This window comes from Harmonia axyridis, chromosome 3 (assembly GCF_914767665.1).
Source record: "Harmonia axyridis chromosome 3, icHarAxyr1.1, whole genome shotgun sequence".
Taxonomy (NCBI): Eukaryota; Metazoa; Arthropoda; class Insecta; order Coleoptera; family Coccinellidae; genus Harmonia; species Harmonia axyridis.
In genome coordinates this window covers 48,251,946-48,270,886 of record NC_059503.1, presented here as the reverse complement: position 1 = coordinate 48,270,886, position 18,941 = coordinate 48,251,946, and positions in this window count along the sequence as shown.

Sequence of the window (18,941 nt, the reverse complement as noted above, 5' to 3'; positions counted from 1 at the left end):
CATCCGAGTCCAAGAAAATCAACAATGTGGAATGGCTTACTTGGATAATTGTTCATCAAAAAGAAAAAAGGGAATGAGAACAAACCCTTGTGGTTTCCTTAGACACGTGTGTCAAGCTTTCGTCCCTGTGCAATACGATCAAAAGTGTTAGAATGAGAAACATAGAAGGAAATAACAAACAAATGAAATCAACAACAGAAGTCAATCGTGCATTCGTGGTTACAGCAGCAATGGACCTTACCACGTGGGAGATTATAGCTACCTGCGTGACATCCGAGTCTGAGAAAATCAACAATGTGGAATGGCTTACTTTGATAATTGTTCATCAAACAAAAAGAAGGGGATAAGCACAGTCCCTTATACCAAATTGGTTTCCTTAGACACGTGTGTCAAGCTTTCGTCCCTGTGCAATACAATGAAAAGTGTTAGAATGAGAAACATTGAAGAAAATAACAAACGAATGAAATCAACAACAGAAGTCAGTCGTGCATTTGTGGTTACAGCAGCAATTTACCTTACCACGTGGGAGATTATAGCTACCTGCGTGACATCCGAGTCTAAGAAAATCAACAATGTGGAATGGCTTACTTTGATAATTGTTCATCAAACAAAAAGAAGGGAATAAGCACAGTCCCTTATACCAAATTGGTTTCCTTAGACACGTGTGTCAAGCTTTCATCCCTGTGCAATACGATGAAAAGTGTTAAAATGAGAAACATTGAAGAAAATAACAAACGAATGAAATCAACAACAGAAGTCAGTCGTGCATTTGTGGTTACAGCAGCAATTGACCTTAACACGTGGGAGATTATAGCTACCTGCGTGACATCGTAGTCCGAGAAAATCAACAATGTGGAATTGCTTACGTGGATAATTGTTCATCAAAATGAAAAAAGGGAATAAGAACAGTCCTTATACCAATGTGGTTTCCTTAGACACGTGTGTCAAGCTTTCGTCCCTGTGCAATACGATGAAAAGTGTTAGAATGAGAAACATAGAAGGAAATAACAAACAAATGAAATCAACAACAGAAGTCAGTCGTGCATTTGTGGTTACAGCAGCAATTGACCTTACCACGTGGGAGATTATAGCTCCCTGCGTGACATACGAGTCCAAGAAAATCAACAATGTGGAATGGCTTACTTGGATAATTGTTCATTAAACAAAAAGAAGGGAATAAGAACAGTCCCTCATACCAAAGTGGTTTCCTTAGACACGTGTGTCAAGCTTTCGTCCCTGTGCAATACGTTGAAAAGTGTTAGAATGAGAAACATAGAAGGAAATAACAAACAAATGAAATCAACAACAGAAGTCAATCGTGCATTCGTGGTTACAGCAGCAATGGACCTTACCACGTGGGAGATTATAGCTACCTGCGTGACATCCGAGTCCAAGAAAATCAACAATGTGGAATGGCTTACTTTGATAATTGTTCATCAAACAAAAAGAAGGGAATAAGCACAGTCCCTTATACCAAATTGGTTTCCTTAGACACGTGTGTCAAGCTTTCGTCCCTGTGCAATACAATGAAAAGTGTTAGAATGAGAAACATTGAAGAAAATAACAAACGAATGAAATCAACAACAGAAGTCAGTCGTGCATTTGTGGTTACAGCAGCAATTTACCTTACCACGTGGGAGATTATAGCTACCTGCGTGACATCCGAGTCTAAGAAAATCAACAATGTGGAATGGCTTACTTTGATAATTGTTCATCAAACAAAAAGAAGGGAATAAGCACAGTCCCTTATACCAAATTGGTTTCCTTAGACACGTGTGTCAAGCTTTCGTCCCTGTGCAATACGATGAAAAGTGTTAAAATGAGAAACATTGAAGAAAATAACAAACGAATGAAATCAACAACAGAAGTCAGTCGTGCATTTGTGGTTACAACAGCAATTGACCTTAACACGTAGGAGATTATAGCTACCTGCGTGACATCGTAGTCCGAGAAAATCAACAATGTGGAATTGCTTACGTGGATAATTGTTCATCAAAATGAAAAAGGGAATAAGAACAGTCCTTATACCAATGTGGTTTCCTTAGACACGTGTGTCAAGCTTTCGTCCCTGTGCAATACGATGAAAAGTGTTAGAATGAGAAACATAGAAGGAAATAACAAACAAATGAAATCAACAACAGAAGTCAGTCGTGCATTTGTGGTTACAGCAGCAATTGACCTTACCACGTGGGAGATTATAGCTCCCTGCGTGACATACGAGTCCAAGAAAATCAACAATGTGGAATGGCTTACTTGGATAATTGTTCATTAAACAAAAAGAAGGGAATAAGAACAGTCCCTCATACCAAAGTGGTTTCCTTAGACACGTGTGTCAAGCTTTCGTCCCTGTGCAATACGTTGAAAAGTGTTAGAATGAGAAACATAGAAGGAAATAACAAACAAATGAAATCAACAACAGAAGTCAATCGTGCATTCGTGGTTACAGCAGCAATGGACCTTACCACGTGGGAGATTATAGCTACCTGCGTGACATCCGAGTCCAAGAAAATCAACAATGTGGAATGGCTTACTTGGATAATTGTTCATTAAACAAAAAGAAGGGAATGAGAACAGTCCCTTATACCAAAGTGGTTTCCTTAGACACGTGTGTCAAGCTTTCGTCCCTGTGCAATACGATGAAAAGTGTTAGAATGAGAAACATTGAAGAAAATAACAAACGAATGAAATAAACAACAGAAGTCAGTCAAACATTTGTGGTTACAGCAGCAATTGACCTTACCACGTGGGAGATATTAGCTACCTGCGTGACATCCGAGTCCAAGAAAATCAACAATGTGGAATGGCTTACTTGGATAATTGTTCATTAAACAAAAAGAAGGGAATGAGAACAGTCCCTTATACCAAAGTGGTTTCCTTAGACACGTGTGTCAAGCTTTCGTCCCTGTGCAATACGATGAAAAGTGTTAGAATGAGAAACATAGAAGGAAATAACAAACAAATGAAATTAACAACAAAAGTCAGTCGTGCATTTGTGGTTACAGCAGCAATTGACCTTACCACGTGGGAGATATTAGCTACCTGCGTGACATCCGAGTCCAAGAAAATCAACAATGTGGAATGGCTTACTTGGATAATTGTTCATTAAACAAAAAGAAGGGAATGAGAACAGTCCCTTATACCAAAGTGGTTTCCTTAGACACGTGTGTCAAGCTTTCGTCCCTGTGCAATACGATGAAAAGTGTTAGAATGAGAAACATTGAAGAAAATAACAAACGAATGAAATCAACAACAGAAGTCAGTCGAGCATTTGTGGTTACAGCAGCAATTGACCTTACCACGTGGGAGATTATAGCTACCTGCGTGACATCCGAGTCCAAGAAAATCAACAATGTGGAATGGCTTACTTGGATAATTGTTCATCAAAAAGAAAAAAAGGAATGAGAACAAACCCTTGTGGTTTCCTTAGACACGTGTGTCAAGCTTTCGTCCCTGTGCAATACGATCAAAAGTGTTAGAATGAGAAACATAGAAGGAAATAACAAACAAATGAAATCAACAACAGAAGTCAATCGTGCATTCGTGGTTACAGCAGCAATGGACCTTACCACGTGGGAGATTATAGCTACCTGCGTGACATCCGAGTCTAAGAAAATCAACAATGTGGAATGGCTTACTTTGATAATTGTTCATCAAACAAAAAGAAGGGAATAAGCACAGTCCCTTAACCAAATTGGTTTCCTTAGACACGTGTGTCAAGCTTTCGTCCCTGTGCAATACAATGAAAAGTGTTAGAATGAGAAACATTGAAGAAAATAACAAACGAATGAAATCAACAACAGAAGTCAGTCGTGCATTTGTGGTTACAGCAGCAATTGACCTTACCACGTGGGAGATTATAGCTACCTGCGTGACATCCGAGTCTAAGAAAATCAACAATGTGGAATGGCTTACTTTGATAATTGTTCATCAAACAAAAAGAAGGGAATAAGCACAGTCCCTTATACCAAATTGGTTTCCTTAGACACGTGTGTCAAGCTTTCGTCCCTGTGCATTACGAGGAAAAGTGTTAAAATGAGAAACTTTGAAGAAAATAACAAACGAATGAAATCAACAACAGAAGTCAGTCGTTCATTTGTGGTTACAGCAGCAATTGACCTTAACACGTGGGAGATTATAGCTACCTGCGTGACATCGTAGTCCGAGAAAATCAACAATGTGGAATTGCTTACTTGGATAATTGTTCATCAAAATGAAGAAAGGGAATAAGAACAGTCCCTTATACCAATGTGGTTTCCTTAGACACGTGTGTCAAGCTTTCGTCCCTGTGCAATGCGATGAAAAGTGTTAGAATGAGAAACATTGAAGAAAATAACAAACGAATGAAATCAACAACATAAGTCAATCGTGCATTTGTGGTTACAGCAGCAATTAACCTCACCACGTGGGAGATTATAGCTACCTGCGTGACATCCGAGTCCAAGAAAATCAACAATGTGGAATGGCTCACTGGAATAATTGTTCATTGAACAAAAAGAAGGAAATAAGAACAGTCCCTTATACCAAAGTGGTTTCCTTAGACACGTGTGTCAAGCTTTCGTCTTTGTGCAATACGATCAAAAGTGTTAGAATGAGAAACATAGAAGGAAATAACAAACGAATGAAATCAACAACATAAGTCAATCGTGCATTTGTGGTTACAGCAGCAATTAACCTCACCACGTGGGAGATTATAGCTACCTGCGTGACATCCGAGTTCAAGAAAATCAACAATGTGGAATGGCTTACTTGGATAATTGTTCATCAAAAAGAAAAAAGGGAATGAGAACAAACCCTTGTGGTTTCCTTAGACACGTGTGTCAAGCTTTCGTCCCTGTGCAATACGATCAAAAGTGTTAGAATGAGAAACATAGAAGGAAATAACAAACAAATGAAATCAACAACAGAAGTCAATCGTGCATTTGTGGTTACAGCAGCAATTGACCTCACCACGTGGGAGATTATAGCTACCTGCGTGACATCCGAGTCCAAGAAAATCAACAATGTGTAATGGCTTACTTGGATAATTGTTCATCAAAAAGAAAAAAGGGAATAAGAACAGTCCCCTATACCAAAGTGGTTTCCTTAGACACGTGTGTCAAGCTTTCGTCCCTGTGCAATAAGATAAAAAATGTTAGAATGAGAAACATAGAAGAAAAAAACAAACAAATGAAATCAACAACAGAAGTCAGTCGTGCATTTGTGGTTACAGCAGCAATTGACCTTACCACGTGGGAGATTATAGCTACCTGCGTTACATCCGAGTCCAAGAAAATCATTAATGTGGAATGGCTTACTGGAATAATTGTTCATTGAACAAAAAGAAGGAAATAAGAACAGTCCCTTATACCAAAGTGGTTTCCTTAGACACGTGTGTCAAGCTTTCGTCCCTGTGCAATACGATGAAAAGTGTTAGAATGTGAAACATAGAAGGAAATAACAAACAAATGAAATCAACAACAGAAGTCAATCGTGCATTCGTGGTTACAGCAGCAATAGACCTTACCACGTGGGAGATTATAGCTACCTGCGTGACATACGAGTCCAAGAAAATCAACAATGTGGAATGGCTTACTTGGATAATTGTTCATTAAACAAAAAGAAGGGAATAAGAACAGTCCCTTATACCAAAGTGATTTCCTTGGACACGTGTGTCAAGCTTTCGTCCCTGTGCAATACGATGAAAAGTGTTAGAATGAGAAACATTGAAGAAAATAACAAACGAATGAAATCAACAACAGAAGTCAGTCGAGCATTTGTGGTTACAGCAGCAATTTACCTCACCACGTGGGAGATTATAGCTACCTGCGTGACATCCGAGTCCAAGAAAATCAACAATGTGGAATGGCTTACTTGGATAATTGTTCATCAAAAAGAAAAAAGGGAATAAGAACAGTCCCCCATACCAATGTGGCTTCCTTAGACACGTAAGTCAAGCTTTCGTCTCTGTGCAATACGATAAAAAGTGTTAGAATGAGAAACATAGAAGGAAAAAACAAACAAATGAAATCAACAACAGAAGTCAGTCGTGCATTTGTGGTTTCAGCTGCAATTGACCTTACCACGTGGGAGATTATAGCTACCTGCGTGTCATCCGAGTCCATGAAAATCAACAATGTGGAATAGCTTACTTGGATAATTGATCATTATACAGAAAGAAGGGAATAAGAACAGTCCCTTATACCAATGTGGTTTCCATAGACACGTGTGTCAAGCTTTCGTCCCTGTGCAATACGATGAGAAGTGTTAGAATGAGAAACATTGATGGAAATAACAAACAAATGAAATCAACAACAGAAGTCAGCCGTCCAATTGTGGTTAGAGCAGCAAATGACCTTACCACGTGGGGGATTATAGCTACCCGTGTGTCATCCGAGTCCAAGAAAATAAACAATGTGGAATGGCTTACTTGGATAATTGTTAATTAAACAAAAAGAAGGGAATAAGAACAGTCCCTTATACCAATGTGATTTCTTTAGACACGTGTGTCAAGCTTTCGTCCCTGTGCAATACGATGAGAAGTGTTAGAATGAGAAACATTGAAGGAAATAACAAACAAATGAAATCAACAACAGAAGTCAGTCGTGCACTTGTGGTTACAGCAGCAATTGACCTTACCACGTGGGAGATTATAGCTACCTGCGTGACATCCGAGTCCCAGAAAATCAACAATGTGGAATGGCTTACTTGGATAATTGTTCATTAAACAAAAAGAAGGGAATAAGAACAGTCCCTTATACCAAAGTGGTTTCCTTAGACACGTGTGTCAAGCTTTCGTCCCTGTGTAATACGATGAAAAGAGTTAGAATGAGAAACATTGAAGGAAATAACAAAAAAATGAAATCAACAACAGAAGTCAGTCGTGCATTTGTGGTTACAGCAGCAATTGACCTTACCACGTGGGAGATTATACCTGCGTGTCATCCGAGTCCAAGAAAATCAACAATGTGGAATGGCCAACTTGGATAATTGTTGATTAAACAAAAAAAAGGGAATAAGAACAGTCCCTTATACCAAAGTGGTTTCCTTAGACACGTGTGTCAAGCTTTCGTCCCTGTGCAATGCGATGAAAAGTGTTAGAATGAAAAACATTGAAGGAAATAACAATCGAATGAAATCAACAACAGAAGTCAGTCGTGCATTTGTGGTTACAGCAGCAATTGACCCTACCACGTGGGAAATTATGGCTACCTGCGTGACATCCGAGTCCAAGAAAATCAACAATGTGGAATGGCCTACTTGGATAATTGTTGATTAAACAAAAAAAAGGGAATAAGAACAGTCCCTTATACCAAAGTGGTTTCCTTAGACACGTGTGTCAAGCTTTCGTCCCTGTGCAATACGATGAAAAGTGTTAGAATGAGAAACATTGAAGGAAATAACAAACGAATGAAATCAACAACAGAAGTAAGTCGTGCATTTGTGGTTACAGCAGCAATTGACCTCACCACGTGGGAGATTATAGCTACCTGCGTGACATACGAGTCCAAGAAAATCAACAATGTGTAATGGCCTACTTGGATAATTGTTGATTAAACAAAAAAAAGGGAATAAGAACAGTCCCTTATACCAAAGTGGTTTCCTTAGACACGTGTGTCAAGCTTTCGTCCCTGTGCAATACGATGAAAAGTGTTAGAATGAGAAACATAGAAGGAAAAAACAAACAAATGAAATCAACATTAGAAGTCAGTCGTGCATTTGTGGTAAAAGCAGCAATAGACCTTACCACGTGAGAGATTATAGCTACCTGCGTGACATCCGAGTCCAAGAAAATCAACAATGTGGAATGGCTTACTTGGACAATTGTTCATTAGACAAAAAGTCTATTGTTTTTCATTTCCTCCAATGTTTCTTATTCTAAATCTTTCCATCGTATTGCAGAGGGACGAAAGCTTGACACACGTGTCTAAGAAAACCACTTTGGTATAGAGGACTGTTCGCATTCCTTTTCTTTGTTTGATAAACAGTTATTCAAGTAAGCCATTCCACATTGTTGATTTTCTTGGACTCGGATTTCACGCAGGTAGCTATAATCTCCCAAGTGGAGAGGTCAATTGCTGCTGTAACCACAATTGGACGGCTGACTTCTGTTGTCGATTTCATTTGTTTTTTATTTCCTCAAATGTTTTTTATTCTAAATCTTTTCATCGTCTTGCAGAAGGACGAAAGCTTGACACACGTGTCTAAGAAAACCACTTTGGTATAAGGGACTGTTCGCATTCACTTTTTTTTTGTTTGATAAACAGTTATTCAAGTAAGCCATTCCATATTGTTGATTTTCTTGGACTCGGATGTCACGCAGGTAGCTATAATCTCCCACGTGGTAAGGTCAATTGCTGCTGTGACCACATTGGACGGCTGACTTCTGTTGTTAATTTCATTTGTTTTATTATTTCCTTCATCGTTTCTCATTCTAACACAGGGACGAAAGCTTGACACACGTGTCTAAGGAAACCACTTTGGTATAAGGGACTGTTCTTATTCCCTTCTTCTTGTTTAATGAACAATTATCCAAGTAAGCCGTTCCACATTGTTGATTTCTTTGGGCTCGGATGTCACGCTGGTAGCTGTAATCTCCCACGTGGTAAGGTCAATTGCTGCTGTAACCACAAATGCACGACTGACTTCTGTTGTTGATTTCATTTGTTTGTTATTTCCTTCTATGTTTCTCATTCTAACACTTTTCATCGTATTGCACAGGGACGAAAGCTTGACACACGTGTCTAAGGAAACCACTTTGGTATAAGGGACTGTTCTTACTTCATTCTTTCTGTATAATGATCAATTATCCAAGTAAGCCATTCCACACTGTTGATTTTCTTGGACTCGGATGTCACGCAGGTAGCTATAATCTCCCACGTGGTAAGGTCAATTGCTGCTGTATTCACAAATGCACGACTGACTTCTGTTGTTGATTTGATTTGTTTGTTATTTCCTTCAATGTTTCTCATTCTAACACTTCTCATCGTATTGCACAGGGACGAAAGCTTGACACACGTGTCTATGGAAACCACATTGGTGTAAGGGACTGTTCTTATTCCCTTCTTTCTGTATAATGATCAATTATCCAAGTAAGCCATTCCACATTGTTGATTTTCTTGGACTCGGATGACACGCAGGTAGCTATAATCATTTACGTGGTAAGGTCAATTGCTGCTGTAACCACAAATGCACGACTGACTCCTGTTGTTGATTTCATTTGTTTGTTATTTCCTTCAATGTTTCTCATTCTAACATTTTTCATCGTATTGCACAGGGACGAAAGCTTGACACACGTGTCTAAGGAAACCACTTTGGTATAAGGGACTGTTCTTATTCCCTTCTTTTTGTTTAATGAACAATTATCCAAGTAAGACGTTCCACATTGTTGATTTTCTTGGGCTCGGATGTCACGCAGGTAGCTGTAATCTCCCACGTGGTGAGGTCAATTGCTGCTGTAACCACAAATGCACGACTGACTTCTGTTGTTGATTTCATTCGTTTGTTATTTTCTTCAATGTTTCTCATTCTAACACTTTTCATCGTATTGCACAGGGACGAAAGCTTGACACACGTGTCTATGGAAACCACATTGGTATAAGGGACTGTTCTTACTTCATTCTTTCTGTATAATGATCAATTATCCAAGTAAGCCATTCCACATTGTTGATTTTCTTGGACTCGCATGTCACGCAGGTAGCTATAATCTCCCACGTGGTAAGGTCAATTGCTGCTGTAATCACAAATGCACGACTGACTTCTGTTGTTGATTTGATTTGTTTGTTATTTCCTTCAATGTTTCTCATTCTAACACTTCTCATCGTATTGCACAGGGACGAAAGCTTGACACACGTGTCTATGGAAACCACATTGGTATAAGGGACTGTTCTTATTCCCTTCTTTCTGTATAATGATCAATTATCCAAGTAAGCCATTCCACATTGTTGATTTTCTTGGACTCGGATGACACGCAGGTAGCTATAATCTTTAACGTGGTAAGGTCAATTGCTGCTGTAACCACAAATGCACGACTGACTTCTGTTGTTGATTTCATTTGTTTGTTATTTCCTTCAATGTTTCTCATTCTAACACTTTTCATCGTATTGCACAGGGACGAAAGCTTGACACGCGTGTCTAAGGAAACCACTTTGGTATAAGGGACTGTTCTTATTCCCTTCTTTATGTTTAATGAACAATTATCCGAGTAAGCCGTTCCACATTGTTGATTTTCTTGGACTCGGATGTCACGCAGGTAGCTATAATCTCCCACGTGGTAAGGTCAATTGCTGCTGTAACCACAAATGCACGACTGACTTCTGTTGTTGATTTCATTCGTTTGTTATTTTCTTCAATGTTTCTCATTCTAACACTTTTCATCGTATTGCACAGGGACGAAAGCTTGACACACGTGTCTATGGAAACCACATTGGTATAAGAGACTGTTCTTACTTCATTCTTTCTGTATAATGATCAATTATCCAAGTAAGCCATTCCACATTGTTGATTTTCTTGGACTCGGATGTCACGCAGGTAGCTATAATCTCCCACGTGGTAAGGTCAATTGCTGCTGTATTCACAAATGCACGACTGACTTCTGTTGTTGATTTGATTTGTTTGTTATTTCCTTCAATGTTTCTCATTCTTACACTTCTCATCGTATTGCACAGGGACGAAAGCTTGACACACGTGTCTATGGAAACCACATTGGTATAAGGGACTGTTCTTATTCCCTTCTTTCTGTATAATGATCAATTATCCAAGTAAGCCATTCCACATTGTTGATTTTCTTGGACTCGGATGACACGCAGGTAGCTATAATCTTTTACGTGGTAAGGCCAATTGCTGCTGTAACCACAAATGCACGACTGACTCCTGTTGTTGATTTCATTTGTTTGTTATTTCCTTCAATGTTTCTCATTCTAACATTTTTCATCGTATTGCACAGGGACGAAAGCTTGACACACGTGTCTAAGGAAACCACTTTGGTATAAGGGACTGTTCTTATTCCCTTCTTTTTGTTTAATGAACAATTATCCAAGTAAGACGTTCCACATTGTTGATTTTCTTGGGCTCGGATGTCACGCAGGTAGCTGTAATCTCATACGTGGTAAGGTCAATTGCTGCTGTAACCACAAATGCACGACTGACTTCTGTTGTTGATTTCATTCGTTTGTTATTTTCTTCAATGTTTCTCATTCTAACACTTTTCATCGTATTGCACAGGGACGAAAGCTTGACACACGTGTCTATGGAAACCACATTGGTATAAGGGACTGTTCTTACTTCATTCTTTCTGTATAATGATCAATTATCCAAGTAAGCCATTCCACATTGTTGATTTTCTTGGACTCGGATGTCACGCAGGTAGCTATAATCTCCCACGTGGTAAGGTCAATTGCTGCTGTAATCACAAATGCACGACTGACTTCTGTTGTTGATTTGATTTGTTTGTTATTTCCTTCAATGTTTCTCATTCTAACACTTCTCATCGTATTGCACAGGGACGAAAGCTTGACACACGTGTCTATGGAAACCACATTGGTATAAGGGACTGTTCTTATTCCCTTCTTTCTGTATAATGATCAATTATCCAAGTAAGCCATTCCACATTGTTGATTTTCTTGGACTCGGATGACACGCAGGTAGCTATAATCTTTTACGTGGTAAGGTCAATTGCTGCTGTAACCACAAATGCACGACTGACTCCTGTTGTTGATTTCATTTGTTTGTTATTTCCTTTAATGTTTCTCATTCTAACATTTTTCATCGTATTGCACAGGGACGAAAGCTTGACACACGTGTCTAAGGAAACCACTTTGGTATAAGGGACTGTTCTTATTCCCTTCTTTTTGTTTAATGAACAATTATCCAAGTAAGCCGTTCCACATTGTTGATTTTCTTGGACTCGGATGTCACGCAGGTAGCTGTAATCTCCCACGTGGTAAGGTCAATTGCTGCTGTAACCACAAATGCACGACTGACTTCTGTTGTTGATTTCATTCGTTTATTATTTTCTTCAATGTTTCTCATTCTAACACTTTTCATCGTATTGCACAGGGACGAAAGCTTGACACACGTGTCTATGGAAACCACATTGGTATAAGGGACTGTTCTTACTTCATTCTTTCTGTATAATGATCAATAATCCAAGTGAGCCATTCCACATTGTTGATTTTCTTGGACTCGGATGTCACACAGGTAGCTATAATCTCCCACGTGGTAAGGTCAATTGCTGCTGTAATCACAAATGCACGACTGACTTCTGTTGTTGATTTGATTTGTTTGTTATTTCCTTCAATGTTTCTCATTCTAACACTTCTCATCGTATTGCACAGGGACGAAAGCTTGACACACGTGTCTATGGAAACCACATTGGTATAAGGGACTGTTCTTATTCCCTTCTTTCTGTATAATGATCAATTATCTAAGTAAGCCATTACACATTGTTGATTTTCTTGGACTCGGATGACACGCAGGTAGCTATAATCTTTTACGTGGTAAGGTCAATTGCTGCTGTAACAACAAATGCACGACTGACTTCTGTTGTTGATTTCATTTGTTTGTTATTTCCTTTAATGTTTCTCATTCTAACATTTTTCATCGTATTGCACAGGGACGAAAGCTTGACACACGTGTCTAAGGAAACCACTTTGGTATAAGGGACTGTTCTTATTCTCTTTTTTTTGTTTAATCAACAATTATCCAAGTAGGCCATTCCACATTGTTGATTTTCTTGGACTCGGATGTCACGCAGGTAGCTACAATCTCCCACGTGGTAAGGTCAATTGCTGCTGTAACCACAAATGCACGACTGACTTCTAATGTTGGTTTCATTTGTTTGTTATTTCCTTCAATGTTTCTCATTCTAACACTTCTCATCGTATTGCACAGGGACGAAAGCTTGACACGCGTGTCTAAGGAAACCACTTTGGTATAAGGGACTGTTCTTATTCTCTTTTTTTTGTTTAATCAACAATTATCCAAGTAGGCCATTCCACATTGTTGATTTTCTTGGACTCGGATGTCACGCAGGTAGCTATAATCTCCCACGTGGTAAGGTCAATTGCTGCTGTAACCACAAATGCACGACTGACTTCTAATGTTGATTTCATTTGTTTGTTATTTCCTTCAATGTTTCTCATTCTAACACTTTTCATCGTATTGCACAGGGACGAAAGCTTGACACACGTGTCTATGGAAACCACATTGGTATAAGGGACTGTTCTTACTTCATTCTTTCTGTATAAGGATCAATTATCCAAGTAAGCCATTCCACATTGTTGATTTTCTTGGACTCGGATGTCACGCAGGTAGCTATAATCTCCCACGTGGTAAGGTCAATTGCTGCTGTATTCACAAATGCACGACTGACTTCTGTTGTTGATTTGATTTGTTTGTTATTTCCTTCAATGTTTCTCATTCTAACACTTCTCATCGTATTGCACAGGGACGAAAGCTTGACACACGTGTCTATGGAAACCACATTGGTATAAGGGACTGTTCTTATTCCCTTCTTTCTGTATAATGATCAATTATCCAAGTAAGCCATTCCACATTGTTGATTTTCTTGGACTCGGATGACACGCAGGTAGCTATAATCTTTTACGTGGTAAGGTCAATTGCTGCTGTAACCACAAATGCACGACTGACTCCTGTTGTTGATTTCATTTGTTTGTTATTTCCTTCAATGTTTCTCATTCTAACATTTTTCATCGTATTGCACAGGGACGAAAGCTTGACACACGTGTCTAAGGAAACCACTTTGGTATAAGGGACTGTTCTTATTCCCTTCTTTTTGTTTAATGAACAATTATCCAAGTAAGACGTTCCACATTGTTGATTTTCTTGGGCTCGGATGTCACGCAGGTAGCTGTAATCTCCCACGTGGTAAGGTCAATTGCTGCTGTAACCACAAATGCACGACTGACTTCTGTTGTTGATTTCATTCGTTTGTTATTTTCTTCAATGTTTCTCATTCTAACACTTTTCATCGTATTGCACAGGGACGAAAGCTTGACACACGTGTCTATGGAAACCACATTGGTATAAGGGACTGTTCTTACTTCATTCTTTCTATATAATGATCAATTATCCAAGTAAGCCATTCCACATTGTTGATTTTCTTGGACTCGGATGTCACGCAGGTAGCTATAATCTCCCACGTGGTAAGGTCAATTGCTGCTGTAATCACAAATGCACGACTGACTTCTGTTGTTGATTTGATTTGTTTGTTATTTCCTTCAATGTTTCTCATTCTAACACTTCTCATCGTATTGCACAGGGACGAAAGCTTGACACACGTGTCTATGGAAACCACATTGGTATAAGGGACTGTTCTTATTCCCTTCTTTCTGTATAATGATCAATTATCCAAGTAAGCCATTCCACTATGTTGATTTTCTTGGACTCGGATGACACGCAGGTAGCTATAATCTTTAACGTGGTAAGGTCAATTGCTGCTGTAACCACAAATGCACGACTGACTTCTGTTGTTGATTTCATTTGTTTGTTATTTCCTTCAATGTTTCTCATTCTAACACTTTTCATCGTATTGCACAGGGACGAAAGCTTGACACACGTGTCTATGGAAACCACATTGGTATAAGGGACTGTTCTTACTTCATTCTTTCTGTATAATGATCAATTATCCAAGTAAGCCATTCCACATTGTTGATTTTCTTGGACTCGGATGTCACGCAGGTAGCTATAATCTCCCACGTGGTAAGGTCAATTGCTGCTGTAATCACAAATGCACGACTGACTTCTGTTGTTGATTCGATTTGTTTGTTATTTCCTTCAATGTTTCTCATTCTAACACTTCTCATCGTATTGCACAGGGACGAAAGCTTGACACACGTGTCTATGGAAACCACATTGGTATAAGGGACTGTTCTTATTCCCTTCTTTCTGTATAATGATCAATTATCCAAGTAAGCCATTACACATTGTTGATTTTCTTGGACTCGGATGACACGCAGGTAGCTATAATCTTTTACGTGGTAAGGTCAATTGCTGCTGTAACAACAAATGCACGACTGACTTCTGTTGTTGATTTCATTTGTTTGTTATTTCCTTTAATGTTTCTCATTCTAACATTTTTCATCGTATTGCACAGGGACGAAAGCTTGACACACGTGTCTAAGGAAACCACTTTGGTATAAGGGACTGTTCTTATTCTCTTTTTTTTGTTTAATCAACAATTATCCAAGTAGGCCATTCCACATTGTTGATTTTCTTGGACTCGGATGTCACGCAGGTAGCTACAATCTCCCACGTGGTAAGGTCAATTGCTGCTGTAACCACAAATGCACGACTGACTTCTAATGTTGGTTTCATTTGTTTGTTATTTCCTTCAATGTTTCTCATTCTAACACTTCTCATCGTATTGCACAGGGACGAAAGCTTGACACGCGTGTCTAAGGAAACCACTTTGGTATAAGGGACTGTTCTTATTCTCTTTTTTTCGTTTAATCAACAATTATCCAAGTAGGCCATTCCACATTGTTGATTTTCTTGGACTCGGATGTCACGCAGGTAGCTATAATCTCCCACGTGGTGAGGTCAATTGCTGCTGTAACCACAAATGCACGACTGACTTCTAATGTTGATTTCATTTGTTTGTTATTTCCTTCAATGTTTCTCATTCTAACACTTTTCATCGTATTGCACAGGGACGAAAGCTTGACACACGTGTCTAAGGAAACCACTTTGGTATAAGGGACTGTTCTTATTCTCTTTTTTTTGTTTAATCAACAATTATCCAAGTAGGCCATTCCACATTGTTGATGTTCTTGGACTCGGATGTCACGCAGGTAGCTATAATCTCCCACGTGGTAAGGTCAATTGCTGCTGTAACCACAAATGCACGACTGACTTCTAATGTTGATTTCATTTGTTTGTTATTTCCTTCAATGTTTCTCATTCTAACACTTCTCATCGTATTGCACAGGGACGAAAGCTTGACACACGTTTCAGGAAACCACTTTGGTATGAGGGACTGTTCTTATTCCCTTCTTTTTGTTCAATCAACAATTATCCAAGTAAGCCATTCCACATTGTTGATTTTCTTGGACACGAATGTCACGCAGGTAGCTATAATCTCCCACGTGGTAACGTCAATTGCTGCTGTAACCACAAATGCACGACTGACTTCTGTTGTTGATTTCATTTGTTTGTTATTTCCTTCAATGTTTCTCATTCTAACACTTTTCATCGTATTGCACAGAGACGAAAGCTTGACACACGTGTCTAAGGAAACCACTTTGGTATAAGGGACTGTTCTTATTCTCTTTTTTTTTGATTAATCAACAATTATCCAAGTAGGCCATTCCACATTGTTGATTTTCTTGGACTCGGATGTCACGCAGGTAGCTATAATCTCCCACGTGGTAAGGTCAATTGCTGCTGTAACCACAAATGCACGACTGACTTCTAATGTTGATTTCATTTGTTTGTTATTTCCTTCAATGTTTCTCATTCTAACACTTCTCATCGTATTGCACAGGGACGAAAGCTTGACACACGTGTCTAAGGAAATCACTTTGGTATGAGGGACTGTTCTTATTCCCTTCTTTTTGTTTAATCAACAATTATCCAAGTAAGCCATTCCACATTGTTGATTTTCTTGGACACGAATGTCACGCAGGTAGCTATAATCTCCCACGTGGTAAGGTCAATTGCTGCTGTAACCACAAATGCACGACTGACTTCTGTTGTTGATTTCATTTGTTTGTTATTTCCTTCTATGTTTCTCATTCTAACACTTTTCATCGTATTGCACAGAGACGAAAGCTTGACACACGTGTCTAAGGAAACCACTTTGGTATAAGGGACTGTTCTTATTCTCTTTTTTTTTGATTAATCAACAATTATCCAAGTAGGCCATTCCACATTGTTGATTTTCTTGGACTCGGAAGTCACGCAGGTAGCTATAATCTCCCACGTGGTGAGGTCAATTGCTGCTGTAACCACAAATGCACGACTGACTTCTAATGTTGATTTCATTTGTTTGTTATTTCCTTCAATGTTTCTCATTCTAGCACTTCTCATCGTATTGCACAGGGACGAAAGCTTGACACACGTGTCTATGAAAACCACATCGGTATAAGGGACTGTTCTTATTCCCTTCTTTATGTTTAATGAACAATTATCCGAATAAGCCGTTCCACATTGTTGATTATCTTGGACTCGGATGTCACGCAGGTAGCTATAATCTCCCACGTGGTAAGGTCAATTGCTGCTGTAACCACAAATGCACGACTGACTTCTGTTGTTGATTTCATTCGTTTGTTATTTTCTTCAATGTTTCTCATTCTAACACTTTTCATCGTATTGCACAGGGACGAAAGCTTGACACACGTGTCTATGGAAACCACATTGGTATAAGGGACTGTTCTCACTTCATTCTTTCTGTATAATGATCAATTATCCAAGTAAGCCATTCCACATTGTTGATTTTCTTGGACTCGGATGTCACGCAGGTAGCTATAATCTCCCACGTGGTAAGGTCAATTGCTGCTGTATTCACAAATGCACGACTGACTTCTGTTGTTGATTTGATTTGTTTGTTATTTCCTTCAATGTTTCTCATTCTAACACTTCTCATCGTATTGCACAGGGACGAAAGCTTGACACACGTGTCTATGGAAACCACATTGGTATAAGGGACTGTTCTTATTCCCTTCTTTCTGTATAATGATCAATTATCCAAGTAAGCCATTCCACATTGTTGATTTTCTTGGACTCGGATGACACGCAGGTAGCTATAATCTTTTACGTGGTAAGGTCAATTGCTGCTGTAACCACAAATGCACGACTGACTCCTGTTGTTGATTTCATTTGTTTGTTATTTCCTTCAATGTTTCTCATTCTAACATTTTTCATCGTATTGCACAGGGACGAAAGCTTGACACACGTGTCTAAGGAAACCACTTTGGTATAAGGGACTGTTCTTATTCCCTTCTTTTTGTTTAATGAACAATTATCCAAGTAAGCAATTCCACATTGTTGATTTTCTTGGGCTCGGATGTCACGCAGGTAGCTGTAATCTCCCACGTGGTAAGGTCAATTGCTGCTTTAACCACAAATGCACGACTGACTTCTGTTGTTGATTTCATTCGTTTGTTATTTTATTCAATGTTTCTCATTCTAACACTTTTCATCGTATTGCACAGGGACGAAAGCTTGACACACGTGTCTATGGAAACCACATTGGTATAAGGGACTGTTCTTACTTCATTCTTTCTGTATAATGATCAATTATCCAAGTAAGCCATTCCACATTGTTGATTTTCTTGGACTCGGATGTCACGCAGGTAGCTATAATCTCCCACGTGGTAAGGTCAATTGCTGCTGTAATCACAAATGCACGACTGACTTCTGTTGTTGATTCGATTTGTTTGTTATTTCCTTCAATGTTTCTCATTCTAACACTTCTCATCGTATTGCACAGGGACGAAAGCTTGACACACGTGTCTATGGAAACCACATTGGTATAAGGGACTGTTCTTATTCCCTTCTTTCTGTATAATGATCAATTATCCAAGTAAGCCATTACACATTGTTGATTTTCTTGGACTCGGATGACACGCAGGTAGCTATAATCTTTTACGTGGTAAGGTCAATTGCTGCTGTAACAACAAATGCACGACTGACTTCTGTTGTTGATTTCATTTGTTTGTTATTTCCTTTAATGTTTCTCATTCTAACATTTTTCATCGTATTGCACAGGGACGAAAGCTTGACACACGTGTCTAAGGAAACCACTTTGGTATAAGGGACTGTTCTTATTCTCTTTTTTTTGTTTAATCAACAATTATCCAAGTAGGCCATTCCACATTGTTGATTTTCTTGGACTCGGATGTCACGCAGGTAGCTACAATCTCCCACGTGGTAAGGTCAATTGCTGCTGTAACCACAAATGCACGACTGACTTCTAATGTTGGTTTCATTTGTTTGTTATTTCC